Below are 19,966 nucleotides of genomic sequence, written 5' to 3'. Positions count from 1 at the left end.
CAACCAGAAATGACCCTATGGAGAGTTGAAGCCAAATCTCCTGTCTGAGAGGGTTATCCAGTAAATCACTGTACTGCCTTGGTATTAGTTGAAATCATTCACTGCCTTTGATTGTGATAGCTGTCCAGACATCTAACAACTAACTGGGAGGGCTAGAAGGGAATTACCATGCTTCAGTGCCATTGACGGTGATAGGTGTCGAATCCATTTGACTGTCAGTTCCAAGACAAAATGGATTCGCTGTCAGCGGTAGTGAATAATTTAACAATGTTTGTCATATGCAAGAAAATAAAAGTATAAGAAATAATGTAAAGCACAAACATACAGCGGCAGTGAATAATTTAACACTATCTAATGTCCCATGCAAGAAAATATGAGAAATAATGTAAACCTCAAATATAAAATATTTTCTTGTTTCCCTCTATTTTTTGCAAAATATTTATCATCGATAAACGTGGTATGTCCAACAAAGTAATTGTTGGTACGTCCATCTTCAAACGTCAACTGACGTCACGAATGTCGTTGACGTTTCCCGTCATATTTCTTTAATAGTTATGTAAACTAAGGCGCCGATTACGACAAAAGGGGTCACTTTACGGTAAAACATGGCGCCTATCACCACGTGACTCAAGTGATGTTTGTAAACATGCGTCAGCCACATGTGATTCCGGTGATGACGCCTTGTTTCTTGGAGCTTCCTGCCAATCAGCGGCCGGGGGAGTGTCTGTGGGCGGGACCCTCGTTGCCTGCGCTATGGAAAATCGTTACTGTGGGATACGCCGCAGATAAACGTGCGCTCCCGGGGCCGACAGTGGCGGCGGAGGGGACAACCGCGACAGGCCGTGCCTTCATGGAGTCGCCGGATGACCGATGACACCCCACCGGCTTGGGAGGAAAACGACCCCCGCGACTAACACGTACGTTATTTCTGTTATTACAAGACAAGCCCGTCATCGCGCTGCGTAACACCGCGTCGAGAATACCACTAAAAGTAGTTCCTATTGCTTGCGCGAAGTGCCCCAATAAATACCCGACGGGGCTGCTGTATAAGTACTCAAAATATTATTTTAAATACAAAGAAAAACATCACTCGTGGTCACAACACCGACGCGACGAGAATGCCCGTGCGGGCCTTGAAAACAACAAGGTTTCCCTCGGACTTGACAACAGGTAAATGAAACTGCGTCAGAAGTGGAGGCTCGGTTGAGATCCGGTGGGAATTTCCGCCAAGGCGGCCGGAAAATAGCAACATCACGTCAACTTGTGTGCGCGACTCGGCGTCACAAACTTGACTCGGGCCCGTTCGTGGAGGATGAGAGAGCGATGTAAACAAAACGTGTGAAAGCAAAAGCCCCGAATAGGATGCTGCGCAAGAAATGGACAGTGCGTAATCAGTGGAACAGGACCGTCCATGTTACGCAGTTAACAATGGTACAACACTGATGAGTCGATACAATCCCTTTTCACTTCTTACAACCCAATTAAAGCGGCCACGTCAATTTCCCCTATAATATGTCATATTATTTGATGTATAAAGTGCTTGCTAGAGAACGGACACGTCACAGGCGTGGCGTTTCAGGTGACAACAACATTTTGCTGCGTCACAAGCTGCCGAGAGTTCAACAATAATCTGGCTCCTTTTTAGTGCGCACTTGATATGATGAAATTCGTTGCGGCTGTGGAGCTCAGGGGGGCGCTGCCGAGTAGCCCCTAGGCCCTCCTCCCTTCAGAAGGATGCTGGCATTCGATAGCATAGGATAAATAAACAGACGGAGACAGAACCAATGCAGATGCTTCCATTCAGAACGGATGAGTCAGTGGATGTTTTTGATGGATTTGTGAATCATATGTTTTGGAAGTCAGCAGGAGCACAATGCAATGGGTATCTTCCACTCTTCCACTGACGCCACAGTAAAATTACATGAAAAGCATAGGCAGAGTTTATCTTTTGGGGCAGGGGTGGGCACAACAAGTTGATGACCCCGAAACGCGGTGTCAGCAATAAAAATAGTTTACAAGAATATTTATAATAATAAGTTGACAGTGAGCATTTTTATTCCCATCATTCTTGAAGGGAATTCTACATCAGGTTGCTTTGGCAATACTTTTCGCCAAGCTCGTCATCCACTGAATATGGTACGCCCGCCGATGTCGTGGCAATGTAGTTACCCCAGTCAAAAATTGTATCCCCCGGGCGGAGCCATATGGAGGTAGATTTGTGTCTTTATTATTCAACCCCAAAAATGTCGCTTCAACAAAAAAAAGTGTTTGAATGCAAAAATAAATTTGAAACTAAAAAAAAAATAATAAGCATGTGAATGCTATTTTTCTTTGATGTTTTTTTTTGTTTGTTTGTTTTTTTGATTGAAACAATGTTGATTTGTTTTTGGGTCACATTTTGGCTAGGACATTTTTTGTTTTTATTATTCAGTCGAAAAATAAGTTGCTTCAAAAAATATTTTCAAAAAGAAAATCACTTCAATCAAAAAAAGAAAAATTTCAATCATAGAAAAAGTTTTTGATTGCGAAAAAATATTTGAGATTGAAAAATTTGCATTTGAACACTTAATTTTTCATTGAAAAAGTTTTCTTTGATTGAAGCAATTCTTTTTGTGTTTGGGCCATATTATGATTAGGACATTTGTGTCTAAATATTTCAATCCTCCAAAAAAGTTTTTCGATAATATTTTCGATCAAAGAAAAAGTAATTTTTTAAAATAGTTTTTTTCTAAAATATATATATATGTATATATATATGCAAAGCAAATGACCGTCTAAGGTGCTCGAAAAATAATTTTGACCCATTATAAAAATATATATTTTTTGTTCATTCATTTTTGTTGCAGTTTTATTGCTTTACAACTTTAATATGCATAGGAAAGTCAATTACATGCAATGACACTTTTCGGACACCATGGGGGGCCTGGCTCCCCCTTAAAATCCGCTTATAATGAAAAGCTATAACGGGATGTTTAGTGGAAACTCAAGGTGTCAAAACACACGTTGAGTTTTTTTTTATAATGGAGGCTGTGAAAAGACAGCCAAGATTGCTGATGTGGCTGGAAATGAACTAAACTGTTGTGCAGTGTCAAGTAACTGGTTTTCACGAGAGGCCAACTGGCCATTAGTTCCGCTATAAAAAACGCCAGTCTCCAGAAAAATGGTGTTACAGCATCGCATATGGATAATACAATTTAACATAAACATGAGCCATCACGCAATTTACATTTTGGGAGAAATCCCTGAGTATTTTAAACCAGTGTTTTGGGCCCTCTTCATGAAGACTGACTTCATAAACAGTAGCTTTTGAATTTCATTTCCTAGTTCAGAGACATCTTGCTAATAATCCACGGCCAAACCACACGAATTAAGAATATATGTAAATGCACTTTTCTTTGTCTTCATTCTTCATATTGTATGTTCAAGTGGTCATTGACACCAAAATATGTATGAGAGATGGACAGCAGCAGTCGGTAATATTTAGTGAATGAATGCGAGTACTTCTGAAGATATCATCCCGTGAGGTGGGCGAATGCTCGGTGAATTTATTAATCACTGCTAAACTTCCCAGTTCAAACTAATTTGATGCATATCACTGTCAATAGCACTGAAACATTATTATTCTCAACCAGACTTCTCAGCTTAAATGGATTTGACGTCTGTCGCTGTTAATGCTTTTTCCGGATTTTAAAAGAGTCAATTATAGCCGAGGTGTTTTCTTTTTTTACATGTAAAATAAATCAAAGCAAATTTTATGTATTTGCAGGATGTTTACACTGATACGTATAAACGTCAATTAACCATGTGTACTAGGAGGACATTTGAAATGATCTGCATTAATTGATCATCAAAGCTTTTGAGGGGAAAAGAGTATTTGAACGGACGACAAAATTGGGCAATGACTACTCAAGAGACGGCTGTAAATATTTTCGCTGACTTAATCCTCCCCCCTCGCTTGTGTGACAATAGGTCACGCCGACAAACACGGAGGCCCTTCCAGCTGATCCCAGTCCAGCGAGGTGTTCTCGCTCACCTGCTCCTGACCCGTTTCAGAGTGTCGAGATTAAAGCGCTTCCTCAAATCTCCTCCGAGGTAAAAATGAGATGCTCACACTCACTGTGACGAAAGATAAGCAGGAATATGATATATATTCATCCAAGAAAAATGAGAAACTAACGACTTGTAAAAAGTCTATGTCGTGTCATCTGCAATCCAAACGTCCTTTCCGAGGCTGACCAATGCAACAAGTGACCCACTTTCACGGATAAGGAAGCGTGACCTCAATAGTTATTTTGCCTCTCCTTAAAGGGAGGGGCGCAGCCTCTCGCCGCCAAATTAACAACCAGCCCACTTGCAGAAGTGTTGTGGTGTCTTGTGCAGTGCCTCGCAGGTACGTTCCTGTAATGGAGCTTGGAATATAAACACATTCGTGACAAGCACAAGGTAGTCTATGTAGCCATACAGTATGTATCATATTTGATACATGAATTGTGAGCAATATGATATTTTCCCCTGAGAAAACCAGATGTATCATATGCAGTAAATATGATACAAATTTATGAAAATTTATATTAGATTTTTTGTTTGTTTGTTTCGAGGCAACATTACAATCTCAAAGTTTAAATAATTTTTAAATTGCTTTCAATTATTTAATGGTTTGGGCTTGAAAGGGTCAAAGCCACCTGCCACCCTCGTGAAAATCTTAAGTGACCCAAGATTGCAGAATAGGAGGTGAGAGCTGCTAAAATTAAACCCAGCCCTCACTCTACCATGATGATGACGATGATGATATATTAATAGAAAAATGAGACGGCGTTTATTCACAGGTATCATTAGCAGCTGCCAAAATGAGCTGAAAACAGGAAGTGTTCTGAAAGCGTCTCGGCACCTTGGCTGTTTTTCCACTCTCAGCCATAATTAAAGATTGATAATTGTTGGCTAAAATATTAAGAGGAACAGACTTATTGGATGTGGTTGACTATTACAACCCCTAGCAAAAAGTATGGAATCACCAGTCTCGGACAAGTACTCACTCAGACATTTTATCATGTAGAAAAAACTCAGATTAAAAAGCTTGAAAAAATAATGGATCAGTTCAAAAGTGCAACTCTTTAGCATTTAGAGACACTCAAAGAAATGAATAAAAAACATTGTGGTGGTCAGTAAAAGTTACTTTTATACTGCAAGTGCAGGGAAATACAGTATACTAGTATATGGAATCACTCCATTCTGAGGGAAAAAAATATGGAATCATGAAAAACAAAGAAATAACGTTCAAAACACATCTCTAGTATTTAGTAGCACCACCTTTGGCTTTTATGACAGCTTGCAGTCTCTGAGGCATGGACTTGATGAGTATTCTTCATCAATTTGGTGCCAACTATCTTTGATTGCAGTTGCTAGATCATCCTTGCAGGTCGGAGCCTTGCTCTGGACCATTTTTTTCCATTTCCACCACAGGTCTTCAATAGGGTTGAGATCTGGGCTATTTGCAAGCCATGGCATTGACTGGATGAGTCTTTCTCCAAGGAATGCTTAACAGTTTTAGCTCTGAGGCATGATGGATTGCCATCTTGGAAAATGACAAACATTTTCAATTGAAGGGATAAGGAAGCAGTCTAAATTTTCAATGTAAACTTGTACATTTATTGAAGATTTAACCACAACTATGTCCCCAGTGCCTCTGCCTGACATGTAGCCCCGTATCCTCAAAGACTGAGGGAATTTTGATGTTTTCATCAGGGAGTCATCTTTGTAAATCTCACTGGAACGGCACCAAACCGAAGTTACTGCATCATCACCTTGTCAAGAGTCAAGAATCTGCATTGGAAAATTCTCTCGCTCTATAAAAGTAAAATTTACTGACCACCAAAATGTTTTTTATTCATTTCTTTTAGTGTTTCTGAATGCTAAAGAGTTGCACTTTTGAACTGATTCATTATTTTTTCAAGTTTTTTATCCAAGTTTGTTCTACATGATAACATTTCTGAGTGAGTGCTCGTCCGAGAGTGGTGATTCCATACTTTTTGCTCGGGGTTGTAGACATCCAATCCGTATAAACTTGAAGGGCCAGCAGTGAAAGTCAAAATGGATTGGACATCTATTACCGTCGATGGCTGTGAGTCACTGAGTAAAATCCGTTAGTCTTTGATGGAGCTCAACCCTTAGATTCTGGTGGACAAGTTTTAACATGATTGCTACTAAAAGACTTGTATGGTAGCCTTAAACCTACTGTTCTGTTGACCTAATTAACCCATTTAAAAATTATTAGTTAACTCATTCTCTGTAATGGCTTTTTTAATTCATCAACTGAAATGCAACCGTTTCATGCCACTCACGATTATTCATCAAGTGTGGATTTTCAAACCTGTAATGTCAGATGGACACCTGAAGATGGAAGTCTTTCATCACTTTGGATTTGAGATCAAGATTTGCAGATAATTTTTGACCTCTACCCTTTAAGACCTTTGTACAAAAGCGGCAGCCCAGTGTGAAAGGGTCCCACAGGAAAGTGCAAGATGATGACAAAAGGAATGACCTCACCCCCTTATAGTGGTGACGTAGACGTGGCCAGGAAGTGAAGTGCGGCCACTTTTGTCAAACCGATTAATTATAGTGCTAAGCTTGAATGCATTTATTTGTCATTGTTGTATAAGAAAGGCATGTCTTTTGTCATTTTCCGAAACGAAGGAGAGATTATAACAACAGTGAGAAGGGCTGTAGTTTCGGTGTGAACATGAATAAATTTGTGAACAACAGTTCCACGTAAAAGCATATCGAGACATCATTTAGCTTATCTGTGAGAAGTGTAAGAGGCACTTCTTAAATGTCCCAAATCTTGGGGAAACCTCAAAAATGCTCACTTATCAAGACTTCCACTGTCCAATGACTTGTGTGTATCCGTCCGCCAAAACAGCAAGATATAACTTCGCTATCACATCCGCTATTGGACAGGCTCTGCATTTACCACTCTGAAATAGCACAGGTTTCTATTTCTGATGTGCCCCTCCGTGGCAAATTAACTCACGCTTTGCCGCTCCATCCATTTGTTAGCAAACGCTCACTGCCACCTGGAATGCCCCCTCCCACGTATGCAATGAACGGGTTTCCACTAGGCAAACTACACTGATACGGCCAGTACATCTACTACAGTAGATGACAATGGTGCTCTCATAATGGTGCAATGAGTATTAGCGCTACGTATATGAAATGTGGTGATCAAACCCCCAAGAGAGAAACTATATTGAACAGGGTTGAAAAAAAAAGCCAGAGAGATGGACCTAATGAGGGGGAAAAAGTGACCAGAATATATAACAAAGCATATGTAGTGCTTGGCTTCACTGTGACTATGGTGGGAGACGAGGAATAATCTTCTCGTAACCTTTTTATTGGCGAATATTCAGCCGCGGCAGAGAATGTGTGGGGTCAAAATAATTTTTTTTCTACGTGGGGCGCTTGAGAGAAGCACTGCTCTAAATGGATCAATGCCCAACATGTTAAGTATGTATGAGACTGAAATGCCAAAATGGCAGGCAAATATAGGCATCTCAGCACTGAGAGTGCGCATATGCTTATTTTATCAAGACTGTGTGTCCCGATGGGTCATAAAATGTGTGTGTCATGATCATGAGAAAAGATGACGCGTTTTATGCTGTGAATGGCCAACGCTATTTAAATAAGCCCCTGACATACAAATCAAGTCATGCAGGAAATCAGTGTTGCTCACTGTGGCTCTGTTGTCTCTGAATAAGGATTATTTTCCATCAAAAATCCATGCTCAGTCATGTTTTTCAAGTTTTGTAGTTTGAGGTGTCAAAGAGACAAAAATTGTCCCAAACAACAGCTACAGTATTGTTTTTTTCTGGTGCAACGTAATCAATGGATTTACATTACAATGACATTTTTACACGCAATTTGTGAATGTATGTTTTTTTACAGTTCATTTTCTCCATTTCCTGAAATTTCAATCATTTATCGTAGTACAATATCAGCCCACCGAATTCAACCCAAGAAACTCTTTTTGCTGTAGAAACACCTTCATCCGGTGAGTTTGCGTCTGTCACGCCTGATAAATTAGGACCTCTAATCTGTAAGAGGATTAACAACCTACTCTGTTTATATGCACAAACCTACTGTATGCACATAACCTGGCATTAGGTGTGCAAGGTAGGAATGTCCGGATCGCACCAGAGTACGAGTCACCTGATTTTGTGAATCTGCCGATACAGAGTCCCAGTCCGATACATAAATTTTTTTTTGTTTTTTTTTGTTTTTGTTTTTACAAGAATTCCAAACATGTTACTGTCCCACTTTGCCGCCTTCATAATGTGAATTATTTTTAAACAAGAATAACATAGAAAAATGCTTGTCTTTAATAAATGCTTCATTGAGTGAGTCCACTGCTGAGAAATTGAGAATAGCCTCTCACATAATGAGTTGCCACAGCACACTTACAGTGCCCTCCATAGTTATTGGATTTATAATAATTATGTGTTTTTTAGCTTTTAATATTTTTTTTTCTTCTAAGTAATATGGGACCTTAATGGAAAAAAAGAAAAATCCAACCTTCAATACAAGCGCATTTATTCAGTGGGGAAAAAAATCCCACATAAAGAAATAATTATTTGACATCAAATAATGTGTGTCACAATTATTAGCACCCCTGGTGTTAATACTTTGTACAACCCTCTTTTGCCAACGAAACAGCACCTAATCTTCTCCTATAATGTTTCACTAGATGGGAAAAGACAGAAAGAGGGATCTTCAGCCAGTCCTCTTTGCAGAATCTCTAAATCATCCAGAGGACTGGGTCCTCTCCTCTGTACTCTCCTCTTCAGCTCACCCCACAGGTTTTCAATGGGGTTTAGGTCTGGGGACTGAGATGGCCATGGGAGGAGCTTGATTTTGTATGTGGTGAACCATTTCTGTGTCGATTTGGCCATATGTTTAGGGTCATTGTCTTGCTGAAAGACCCAGTGACGACCCATCTTCAGCTTTCGGGCAGAGGGCAACAGATTTTGATTTAAAATGTCCTGGTATTTCAAAGCATTCATGATGCCATGCACCCTAACAAGGTTCCCAGGTCCTTTGGAAGGGAAACAGCCCCACAGCATCACTGACCCACCCCCATGACTGACAGGTTTGTGGCTTTGATGTTGCCAGAGAAGCTCGTTAAACTTGCATACAGTGCCCTCTATAATTATTGGATTTATATTAATTATGTGTTTTTTAGTTTCTAATATTTTCCCCAAGTACCAAATGCAAGCTGGACAGTTTGGCCACGCTGCTTAGCAGGAGGGAGGGTGAGAGGCTGTGGCGCTGTACTAGCATGACGCAGAAAAACATTTTTTTTAAAAATGAAAAACCCTATCCTTTCCACCCGATTCCGATCGTCTGAAAAATGGCGAGATTGGCCCGATTTCCGATAACGGGATCGGATCGATGAGTGTCATTCATTTTCACTCCTTACTGTCCATCCTGATTACTGGGCACTTTAGAGGGGAATGGACTCAAAATATAAGAAGAGTGGATGCTACTGAATGAACATAAAACGACAGTGACGAGAAACAACGCGACAACAGTTGTTTTCGAAGCACAAGGGAGTGAGGATTAGGACCAGATTGATCAATCAAATTGTACCCGAGAGGCACACTGAGGTTTTCTGGATTAATTGCTTTATCGTAGTCAACGGGGATGACGACAAGCCGGCTTTGCCTTAAATGTAAAACAGCACTTTTAAAGCTTCATGGAAATCCAACTTTGAATTAGGTCCCAGAACTGTGAAAAGGACACCCATGTGGACCTGTGCAGTATACTATTTATGTCCAAAGTTGGCTGTACTTTATCTCGACGCAGTTCTGCTCGCTTGTGCCACTTTCAGAAGTCGTGCCGTCTTTCCATGTCTGACCCACTTCAGAAGGGACTGAAACAACAGGTTCTGTCAACACACTGGGAAGTTATCAAGGCTGGCTGGCAATGATAATTAATTACCAGCCATCCCAGTTCAAAATGGATTTGACGTCTAAAGCGGTTAATGGCAGATAATGAGTTAAAGACAATAGTAGTTTGACAAATGTCAAATTTTGTTTGTTTTGCAGATGGCGGGTGTCGGACCCATTCATAGGAGGCTGCCTCCCCAGGGAACCGGTTTCAGATGGTGTTTTAGAGTATAAAATCCCATCTAGCACCATTTGAAATCGGTGTTCTTGAGCAGGAACAATCTGCAAGAGGACACCAATGAAAAAATGGGAATTTGTGCAGCCTCACCAAGGATGACCGTTTTCCTCTGGTGTTCAGAGTTGCCATCATGTCTAGCACCATTTGAAATCGGTTACAATGTGGAGGCACGCTCGGCTTTGTACTTCCTTACAACGCCAGCAGGTGGCAGCCAAGTGATACAATTCAGGGTTGCACTTGTGGTAATGTTTTTTTGTACATAGTACAGTTTCTAATTTGGTGACATTTTGTTTTGTAATTGTGGTCAAATGTATGTGTGAAAAATACACTTTAACATTTTTTTCCCCACTTTAACAGTTTTAATGTAAAAATCTAATATATACTGCTGGCCAAAAGTATTGGCGCCCCTGCAATTCTGTCAGATAATGCTCAATTTCTCCCAGAAAATGATTGCAATTACAAATGCTCTGGTAGTTATATCTTCATTTATTTTGCTTGCAATGAAAAAACACAAAAGAGAATGAAAAAAAAATTAAATCATCATTATTTTACACAAAACTCCAAAAATGGTCCGGACAAAAGTATTGGCACCCTCAGCCTAATCATTGGTAGCAACTTTTAGACAAAATAACTGCGAACAACCACTTCCGGGATCCATCAATGAGTTTTTTACAATGCTCTGCTGGAATTTTAGACCATTCTTTTTGGCCAACTGCTCTAGGTCTCTGAGATTTGAAGGGTGCCTTCTCCAAACTGCCATTTTCAGATCTCCACAGGTGTTCTATGGAATTCAGGTCTGCACTCATTGCTGGCCACTTTAGACGTCTCTGGGGATTTCTCTCAAACCATTGTCTAGTTCTTTTTGTGTGTTTTGGGTCATTGCCCTGCTGGAAGACCCATGACTTCTGAGGGAGACCCCGCGTTCTCACACTGGGCCCTACATTATGCTGCAAAATTTGTTGGTAGTCTTCAGACTTCATAATGCCATGCACACGGTCAAGCTGTCCAGTGCCAGAGGTAGCAAAGCAACCCCAAAACATCAGGGAACCATGTCTGAGTGTGGGGACCGTGTTCTTTTCATAGAAGGCCTCGTTTTTTTCCTGTAAACTCTATGCTGATGCCTTTCCCAAAAAAGCTCTACTTTCGTCTTATCTGACCCGAAAACATTCTTCCAAAACGTTTTTGGCTTTCTCAGGTAAGTTTTGGCAAACTCCAGCCTAGATTTTTTTATGCCTCTGGGTCAGAAGTGGGGTCTTCCTGGGTATCCTACCATAGAGTTCCTCTTCATTCAGCCGCCGACAGATAGGGTTGACAGTGTTGTACCCTCGGACTGCAGGACAGCTTGACCTTGATTGGATGTTAATCGAGGTTCTTTATCCACCATCCGCACAATCTTTAGTTGAACTCTCGTCAATTTTTCTTTTCCGTCCACATCTAGTGAGGTTAACCACAGTGCCATGGGCTTTACGCCTATTGATGACGCTGCGCACGGTAGACAAGTAGGTCTTTGGAGATTGTAGCCTTGAGATTGCCCATGCTTCTTTGGTCTTCTTTCTTTTCTCCAAACTCAATGTTGTACACACAAGGACACAGGACAGAGGTTGAGTCAACTTTAATCCTTTTTAACTGGCTGCACGTGTGATTATTGCCACCACTTGTAATGTGCCACAAGTAACAGGTGCTGTTAAGTATACAAATAAGAGAAGCATCACATGATTTTTCAAAGGTTTCCAATACTTTTGTCTTAACGATTTTTGGAGTTATGTGTAAAATGATAATGATTAATTTTTGTTCCCTTTTTTTTTTTTTTTTTTTTAAATTGCAAGCAAAATAAACGAAGATATTACTACCAAAGGATTTGTAATTGCAATTGTTTTCTGGGAGAAATTGAGCACTATCTGACAGAATTGCAGGGGTGCCAATACTTTTGGCCAGCACTGTTGTACAGTTTCTAATTTGGTGACATGTTGTTTTGCAATTGTGGTCAAATATGTGTGAAAAATATATTTTGACAATTTTTTTCCCACTTTAACAGTTTTAATGTAAACATCTGTAACCCCTGTAGGGTCAACAGGAATTTTTCCAATTGGGCACATGCGCTTAGGTTCGTCTCTTGAAGGAAAATTTTGGTGTAACAAGAAGAAATTTAGCACACAATAAATAACTGGAGCCACGAAAGGGTTTAAAATTCAAAATTATAATTAAAAGAGAAAACTATGTACAAATATTTACAATGTATTCACAATGACTGCCTAATAGAGCTGGCTCTTTAATGTATAACAGTTCAGATTGATGCCAGAGAAAATAATAAAGTGTCCCTTCAAAATAAGTAAAGAGTGTCCCAATTTTTATGAAAATAAAAGTGCACTGTTCAGTTTTTTTATCCTATCCACTGCGGAAGCAGTTCGCAATCCTACCACACTGGAGAGGTAGGAAGTGAAGATTGTGCTCCTTGGGAAAAGGAAGCAGTCAGGTCCGTCAATCAAGGGTTAGCTCGCCATCCCCCTCTTCAGGCAGAATCCAAATCCAGTGTAATTCAAAGGTCATCAAAAAACCTAGCCTGTATAAAACAAGGCTATTAAAATCTAATTCTTTTTCTAATTCCCAACCAATGTTATTTTTAACAACATTAACTGCAGTTCAACTCAATTTAATAATTGAGTAGTCTGTTCTCATTTAAACAAATACAAAAATGACATTCAATATTAAAAAGAAAAATAAATGTTGCCATTGTCAGCAATTTAGTATCACAGACAATAGGAGTGCATATGGTTCAACTGCTGTGATTACATTTTTGCACTTGACTGTAGTTAGCACATTTGAAGTAACTCACCAAGATGCTTTGAAAGAGCTTCACAAACTCCAGGCTCAAGGAACTCCGGTTCCACTCCCTTCTCTATTCGTCAACATATAGGATGACAATTATTTTACTAACTTTCGTCAACAATGAGTCGACAAATTCTTATTAACGGCCATACTGGCCAGCTAATGCTAGCGTTAGCGCCGATTAGCTCGATAGGCTAAACTTACCAAGGACGAGTAAACTGCTGTTTTGCCTCACGCACACAGTCTCCAACTCAGCCTACGCTGATAAGGAAGTGCTACAAAAGGGTAACTCGCTTTTTGGAGGGATTTTAACCATAAAATATCGAATAAATTCGTTCAGTGGATCTCCTATGCAGCACCTCTCTGCTGGAGCAGCTCACAATGTGGTCAGTTGAAAAAAAAAAAAAAGGGTCGGTGTCATCGCGTTGCTGGTAATTTTCCACTGGCCCTGTGCTACAGCAGAGGGGTGGAGACCCGTTTCATCTATAATTCACCTTTTGTGAATTTGATCATTTATAAACTAAAATAATTGAAATGCTAATATAAAATTAAAAATATTAAATTCCATGAAGTTATTCAATTGAAAATATTTACTCAATTATCCTTTGGGTTACACATCTAATATACTTAAACAGCTTTAGTTTAAACATCAAATATGACATGTTGTTTTAAGATGACCACTTTGACCAAGTTGTACTACAAAATTACTGTTATTTTTATTTTTTATTTTTATGTATGACTAAAGTCAAAGTAAAAAGTCGTTGCCCATATACTAGTAATTGCTGGAGTACAAATAAATATTAACTGAACAGACAACTCAACTCCTTATTTGTGAGTCGTGTGTAAGTTTATATTACTTTATAATCCATTTTTGTTTCAAATACATATATAATATAAAAGGGGAATGTGTAAATTCGAATTTTGCCCAATAATATGACTTTGAGTAAAACTACAATAAATCTTTACAAAATGAAATAAATTGAAGTGCAAAGTCAACTCCAATAAATGGTGTTAAAATGACTTTCTTTGTTTATACTATTTGAAAACACGCGCACACCAGGCAATGATTTTTTAAAACCTGAATGTGTTTACTCAATTACTTTGAGCCTGATATTTATGGGTAGTTTATGGGCAGTTGTGACAGTGCATGACGTAAATCATTTGTAGTGAAAAATATATATTAATCCAAGTTTGTTTCACGTTAAATGCTTTATATTTTTATAACCATACAAAGTGTCAAGTATTGGGCAGCAGTATTTTTTCCCCACTTCATGTTCCATTTTTGACTGTAGCATACTATTCACAGCATGTTAATTTATTGTATTCCTGGAGAAATGTATATTTAACAACCGTAGAATATGACCAAAAATAGGGAACAAGGCCTAATGCAGAAATAAGAGTAAATAACTTTCCCCACTCGCCTTCTCCCCCACAATTTCACTTTATCCACTTGCACAAACATGGCATACATACAACTACCAGTAATTTTTCCTCACTTCATTTTCCATTTTTGACCGTAGCATACTATTCACAGCATGTTGATTCATTGTATTTCTGGAGAAATGTATATTTAACAATTGTGGAATATGACCAAAAATAGGGAACAAGGCATAATGCAGAAATAAGCGTGAATCACTTTCCCCACCCGACTTCTCCCCCACAATTTCACTTTATCCACTTGCACAAACATGGCATACATACAACTACCAACGCCGCCTAATACATAAACTGCTGCCTACGCCTGCTGTCTGCATCGAAAAAAATCCTGGCAGGAGGTGGAGGCCTCATGTCGTTGCCATATCAACACAAAACCAGCTCTCAAAAGCCTCATCGCTGAGTCCATGTGAGTCACAGGGAGTTCCTCCATTAAGCGTGACTAGGAAAATGTTACAGACTTTTCCCTCTTGGCTCTATGGACCAAAAATATACAACTTCAAGATGTACAAGGTCGTCTTAACTGGGAGCGCTGGCATTGAACGACCATGTTCGAGTGTCATTGACGGCAATAGACAATGCGAACTGTCTGTAATCGCTACTAGCCCTCCCAGGGCAAATGGCAGTGAATGCATTTGAAGACAAAAGAAACATTTTGCCAATCCCAAATGTTGACAAGCAGTCTCAAGACCTTCAGGAGCAAATATTTGTTCAAGTCTCCCCTGTATTTGACCTCGCAGTGAGTAACTTGTTGTGTCTTCATTCGAGACGTTAAGACTACAGGATGGAATTCTGCCTATATCTTTGGGCTAAGTGTATAATTTCAGTGTTTGGCCATGAAAGCCCTTCTTCATCTTACGTCACGGTGCCAGGTGGCTGTATGTCAGCATATCTGAACATAAATATTACATTTGAGATAAAATAGATCAGCGCTTTACAGGTTTTTTAGGCCACCCGCTCACTGGCAAGCACTCACATATCAACAAGTTTGGCTGATGGTTGGGTTAATTTATAAAGTGGGGCAAATAAGTATTTAGTCAACCACTAATTGTGCAAGTTCTCCCACTTGAAAATATTAGAGGCCTGTAATTGTCAACATGGGTAAACCTCAACCATGAGAGACAGAATGTGGAAAAAAAAAAACAGAAAATCACATTGTTTGAGTTTTAAAGAATTTATTTGCAAATCATGGTGGAAAATAAGTATTTGGTCAATACCAAAAGTTCATCTCAATACTTTGTTATGTACCCTATGTTGGCAATAACGGAGGCCAAACATTTTCTGTAACTCTTCACAAGCTTTTCACACACTGTTGCTGGTATTTTGGCCCATTTCTCCATGGAGTTCTCCTCTAGAGCAGTGATGTTTTAGGGGCTGTCGTTGGGCAACATGGACTTTAAACTCCCTCCACAGATTTTCTATGGGGTTGAGATCTGGAGACTGGCTAGGCCACTCCAGGACTGTGAAATGCTTCTTATGAAGCCACTCCTTTGTTGCCCTGGCTATGTGTTTGGGATCATTGTCATGCTGAAAGACCCAGCCACGTCTCATCTTCAATGCCGATGGAATGCTGATGGAAGGAGATTTTCACTCAAAATCTCTCGATACATGGCCCCATTCATTCTTTCCTTTACACAGATCAGTCGTCCTGGTCCCTTTGCAAAAAAACAGTCCCAAAGCATGATGTTTCCACCCCCATGCTTCACAGTGGGAATGGTGTTCTTCGGATGCAATTCAGTATTCTTTCTCCTCCAAACACGAGAACCTGTGTTTCTACCAAAAGGTTCTATTTTGGTTTTATCTGACCATAACACATTTTCCCAGTCCTCTTCTGGATCATCCAAATGCTCTCTAGCGAACCGCAGACGGGCCTGGACGTGTACTTTCTTCAGCAGGGGACACGTCTGGCAGTGCAGGATTTGAGTCCCTGGCGGCGCATTGTGTTACCGATTGTAGCCTTTGTTTCTGTGGTCCTAGCTCTCTGTAGGTCATTCACTAGGTCCCCCCGTGTGGTTCTGGGATTTTTGCTGACCGTTCTTGTTATCATTTTGAAGTCATGGGGTGAGATCTTGCATGGAGCCCCAGAGCGAGGGAGATTATCAGTGGACTTGTATGTATTCCATTTTCTAATAATTGCTCCCACAGTTGATTTCTTTACACCAAGCGTTTTACCTATTATAGATTCAGTCTTTCCCAGCCTGATGCAGGTCTACAATTTTGTCTCTGTTGTCCTTCGACAGCTCTTTGATTTTGGCCATAGTGGAGTTTGGAGTGTGACTGACTGAGGTTGTGGACAGGTGTCTTTTATACCGATAATGAGTTAAAACAGGAGACATTAATACAGGTAACGAGTGGAGCCTCGTTAGACCTCGTTAGAGGAAGTTAGACCGCTTTGACAGCCAGAAATCTTGTTTGTAGGTGACCAAATACTTATTTTCCACTCTAATTTGGAAATAAATTCTTAAAAAATCTAACAATGTGATTTTCTGTTTTTTTTTCCACATTGTCTCTCATGGTTGAGGTTTACCCATGTTGACAATTACAGGCCTCTCTAATCTTTTCAAGTAGGAGAACTTGCACAATTGGTGGTTGACTAAATATTTATTTGCCCCTCTGTAATTGTAAGATTTTCTCGAGGAAGTTGTTTTTCCCATCTCGTAGTATAGGCAGGTGCCAACTATATAACAAACATTTGATGATGTGAAATACAACCACTGTCTTTTGGAATGGTGCTGAGAACAGCTCAGTTTCTATCGGGAGAAATTAAAGTTTTAGGCGACGCCAAAAAGCATGTGTGATAAACATGAAATATGACTCTTATTCAGTAACAAAGTTGAATTACAGTCATCACTGTGAGCGCAAATTGAATTCCCATTCCTGCTAAAGTGACAGACAAATGGCTTTATCGCTTTCCTGTCGACAAAACAGGATGCATAGAGGAAGCTTGAAAATAAAAGTTGGGCAGATGATGAGTCGCATTTACATTACTGATTTACAGTAACAGTCATTTTGTGCCGACGTTTGAAGAATCGTGCGTTACGGCTCCACTTCTAATCTCTCTGGAATACCGCAATTTACAGAGCACTCTCACATTAAAACTGGCACTGGCTATGTTAACACACGGCCAATTTTTGGATTAAGGTCAGTATTTCCTATTTTTTAGACATTTGCGTACAGGTTTGTAAATAAATCTGGATATTCCGTTTGTCTGGCCAAGATTTCACACAAATATAGCATGGGCGAAACACAGTGAATATTGAACAATGAGCATGGACAAAGATTGCTCAATTCCCATGTGTATAAACGGCCAGATATTTGGGTTGAAAACAGGTTAATACGGGGGTTGTTAGCAGGTTTTTAAGAGTGAGAACATGAGCATACTCAGGTTTTTGAACGTGTTTACATAGCAGCTGTCTAGCCAGCCAGTGAGTGGGAATGACTTTTTTTCTCTTTTTTTTTTTTTTTTTAAATAAAAAAACCTTTTTTAAACATTGTTATGTTAGTAGAGATCTGTGTACCCCTGACCCAGTGCCATATTTTGTAATTTTTTGGATCCAGTTGTCTTTTTGGATCTCAGTTGTGTCTGTGTTGAATATCTCCATTTAAGCCCAGAGCCAGGACCTGTGAGATGTGTCCAAACATGTGTTAGGGTGGGGGTGTAGACTCACCGATGAAAAGCCAGTGACGTAAAGGGGAGAAGACACCGGCTGACACCATGAAGGGCAAAGTTTTTTTGTTTTCGTTGTAGGTCGATCGCAATCAGTTCATGTTCATTCTTCCTGTGCAGAAGTCACATCCAGACAACCATGCCCTTCATCGACAGGAGGGTTCCATATGTGTGTTTATCTTTTCTAAAGAGGTTCAATCATTTCCCTAATGGGTCTCGGCACTGTGCGGTTGGAGCGGAGTAAGAACCGCACGTGGACCACATGGGGTTTGTGCTCACAGCTGCTTTTTTGCGGCGGGCAAACTGCTTATTAGTGGCATCTGTTTAAATGCAGCTCATGCGACTTGTTGAAAAAAAATGAGCGACTGTTTACCAATGTTTTCCTACAAATTTGGGTGGGGTTTAATGAAGGCTACTCACTTCCAATATGAGAAGATCCCAAATGCCTCTTGTGTAACACACAAATGTGTGCATATTCCATCAATGAGGACATTTTCTATCAATTGTGAAAATACTGGAACACCACAAAATGGTTAGGCTGGTCTCTGTGACTTGCTGGTGACAAAAGGATATTGATGACGAATTTATGAATGAGAAAGTTATCATATCACAGAAAAGCCACTAAAAGTGGCTTATACACTGCTGGCCAAAAGTATTGGCACCCCTGAAATTCTGTCAGATAATGCTCAATTTCTCCCAGAAAATGATTGCAATTACAATGCTTTGGTAGTAATATCTTCATTTACTTTGCTTGCAATGAAAACACACAAAAGAGAATACAAAAAAAAATTGAATCATTTTCATTTTAAACAAAACTCCAAAAATGGGCCTGACAAAAGTAATGACACTCTCAGCCTAATACTTGGTAGCACAACCTTCAGACGAAATAACTGCGAATAATTGTGAACAACCGCTTCCGGTCTCTATCAATGAGTTTCTTATAATGCTCTGCTGGAATTTTAGACCATTCTTCTTTGGCCAACTGCTCCAAGTCTATGAGGTTTGAAGAGTGCCTTCTCCAAACTGCCATTTTCAGATCTCTCCACAGGTGTTCAATGGGATTCAGATATGGACTCATTGCTGGCCACTTTAGAAGTCTCCAGTGCTTTCTCTCAAACCATGTTCTAGTGCTTTTTGAAGTGTATTTTGGGTCATTGTCCTGCTGGAAGACCCATGACCTCTGAGGGAGACCCAGCTTTCTCACTCTGGGCCCTACATTATGCTGCAAAATTTGTTGATAGTCTTCAGACTTCATAATGCCATGCAGACGGTCAAGCAGTCCAGTGCCAGAGGCAGCAAAGCCACCCCAAAACATCAGGGGACCTCCGCTGTGTTTGACTCATTTTTTCCCCTGTAAACTATGTTGATGCCTTTTCCCAATAAGCTCTACTTATGTCTCATCTGACCAGAGAACATTCTTCCAAAACGTTTTTGGCTTTCTCAAGTAAGTTTTGGCAAACTCCAGCCTGACTTTTTTTTTGTCTCTGGGTCAGAAGTGAGGTATTCCTGAGTATCCTACCATAGAGTTCTTCCTCATTCAGCCGCCGGGGGATAGTGCAGGTTGATACTGTTGTACCCTGGGACTGCAGGACAGCTTGTTTGGATGTTAGTCGAGGTTCTTTATCCACCATCCGTACAATCTTTCGTTGAAATCTCTCGTCATTTTTCTTTTCCGTCCACATCTAGGGAGGTTAACCACAGTGCCGTGCGCTTATTTATTTACACTTATTGATGGCACATGCTCACGGTAGACACAGGAACATTCAGGTCTTTGGAGATTAACTTGTAGCCTTGATATTGCCCATGCATCCTCACAATTTTGCTTCTCAAGTCCTCAGCCAGTTCTTTGGTTTTCTTTCTTTT

General features: G+C 40.0%; 1 long non-coding RNA gene across 1 annotated transcript in view; it reads left to right on the top strand.

Moving 5' to 3' along the window:
* The first annotated feature begins 772 nt into the window (after positions 1–772).
* The window catches only part of LOC130921707 (uncharacterized), a 23,111-nt gene continuing 3,917 nt past the window's right edge, over positions 773–19,966 (top strand). The window contains exons 1-2 of the long non-coding RNA XR_009064394.1: positions 773–917; positions 3,970–4,092. This is a non-coding gene — a long non-coding RNA (uncharacterized LOC130921707). The remainder of the gene's footprint in view (positions 918–3,969; positions 4,093–19,966) is intronic.

Source organism: Corythoichthys intestinalis, chromosome 9, assembly GCF_030265065.1.
Source record: "Corythoichthys intestinalis isolate RoL2023-P3 chromosome 9, ASM3026506v1, whole genome shotgun sequence".
NCBI classification, from domain to species: Eukaryota; Metazoa; Chordata; class Actinopteri; order Syngnathiformes; family Syngnathidae; genus Corythoichthys; species Corythoichthys intestinalis.
This window is presented reverse-complemented; position numbering and strand designations above follow the sequence as displayed.